A 2,207-nucleotide genomic window follows, 5' to 3' on the forward strand; every position below is an offset into this window, starting at 1 on the left:
TTTTTTTTTTTTTTTTTTCTATTTCCAAAGCAACTCCTCTAAAAACCACTGGCCTGTACTCATATCCTCCCTGGGTTGCACAGAGCAGCATGGGCACCGACACCTTTCCAGAGGTTCTGATGAGCCAGCCAGAGATGTTTTCCCAGCAGAGACCCAAGCCTCTGCTCTGGCCCCTCCAGCTTTTCTCCCTAGGATAAACACAAAGCAGAACTGAGCTCCCAGCAGGGTGACCTAGAAGTGACCCTTGGACTGACCTAACACTCTGGTCACTCTCACCAACAGATTTGTTTATCTTGGAACCTCTGGGCCTCTGCACCCAAAAGCTCTGGCTCTAGACTCTAAGTCCTCTCAGGCGACCTGTCAGTCACAACTTAAGTGCATGTTGGACTGTTGCATGATAGCCTGAGTTTATTTACCGAAACCTGATGTTTATGCTGTCCAGCACCAAGTAGGGGCCATGGGATGCTGAATTTAGTAAGCGAGGAACAATTAAATGTCTCCATCAAGCATTTGCCCTCACAACTACACAGTTATCAGTGGACCTTGATAGCATGCTCTGCCTCAACCCTAGCAGATTAAAAGTCCCCTGGTGATCCAAATTTGGCTTCTCAAAAGGAGAGGTTTCAGGCCATTTCCCCAAGAATTTATTTAATGAAACATGAGAGGCACAGCTACATGTGTGGTAAGGGGCACCTGTGGCATTCTACTTCATGTGCATTTTATTGGAAAGTGGTTTGTACTCAACAGTATTACGGGCTGTTGGGGAAAAGTTATTAGTAATGAAGTCTACTCCCAGCCCAGAAAATCTCTCCACAAAAAAGAGAAGAGAAAGAAAAGTTTTATTATTGAAAAAGCATTACCTGAATGTGATGCATCACAGGCAATTCGCTAAAGAAATTGCAAAGACAGAAAAAAAAATCTTAATCATTATATAGGTAAACCATTGCCATGGAGTTGATTCCAACTTATGGTGGCCCTGTAGGACAGAGTAGAACTGCTCCACTGGGTTTCCAAGGCTGTAATCTTAACAGAAGCAGACTGCCACATCTTTCTCCCACCAGGGCTCCTTATTATGTAGGTAAGGAAGTACAATCATTACATCCATATTTTAAAGATAATTGTTAATTTTCTAATCCTTCTGGCCCAGAGATAGAGTTGAGCCACCTGAGTTTATGTTACTCTCTTTCCAGGGAAAACAAGAAGGGAGAGGAGAGTCACTATGAGTAGATTCATCAGCAACGAATTAAAGGGGAATTACAAAGTTAAATTTATATACTTTGTAGAAAGACAAAGATTTTACAATTACAAATGAATTCTAAAGAAAGCAATGGAGAAGGTTAGCTCCTGTCCCTATTTTCACCAAGGAAATTTACCACTGTTTTTCCATTTGTACATGTTTTTATAGGGCATGATTTTATACATGGTAGTGATATCCTAATATTTTCCTAAACACATAGATGTCCCAAATTTAGCACTGGGTGGAGCAATGATGAACAAATCCAGATGTAAAGATGGGTTTCAAAATTTTATTAAATTATTTTAAATAGATTGTATCCTTCCATATAAAGAAACCCAACTCATTGGTAACCCCAAGAGGATTAAGCCTGGTTCCAAAAAAAAAAAAAACCAAACTCACTGCTGTGGAGTCAGATCCCTCCTTGGGTTTCCAAGGCAGTATCTCTAAGGAAGTAGATTGCCCCATCTTCCCTCCGAGGAGTGGCTGGTGGGTTTGAATCACCAGCCTTCTGGTTAGCAGTCATATGCCTTAGGCACTACACCGCCAGAGCTCCTAAGCCTGGTTGTTGTTGTTGTTATTTGCCATCGAGTCTGCCCCGACTCATAGCGACCCCTCCTTGGGTTTCCGAGGCAGTATCACTACGGAAGTAGGATTGCCCAACCTTCCTTCCGAGGAGTGGCTGGTGGGTTTGAACCGCCAGCCTTCTGGTTAGCAGTCAAGTGCCTTAGGCACTATGCTACCAGAGCTCCTAAGCCTGATTAGGGGATAGAATTTATTCAGGTATAACCACACACAGTTATATTAAAGATGCCATTTTCAAATGGCTTAGTAAGACAAGCATGAACTTTTAGATAAATGAAGCTAAATCAAGAAAGATGACAAGATTGATTCTAGAAACAGCATGCCCCTCCCCTTTTTTTCCTCTCTTTCTCCTAGAAGAAGATGAAAAGTAGATCTGAATTATCCAGGA

This window comes from Orycteropus afer, unplaced genomic scaffold (genome assembly GCF_000298275.1).
Source record: "Orycteropus afer afer isolate SDZICR_OR568_19922 unplaced genomic scaffold, OryAfe1.0 scaffold00030, whole genome shotgun sequence".
Lineage (NCBI taxonomy): Eukaryota > Metazoa > Chordata > Mammalia > Tubulidentata > Orycteropodidae > Orycteropus > Orycteropus afer.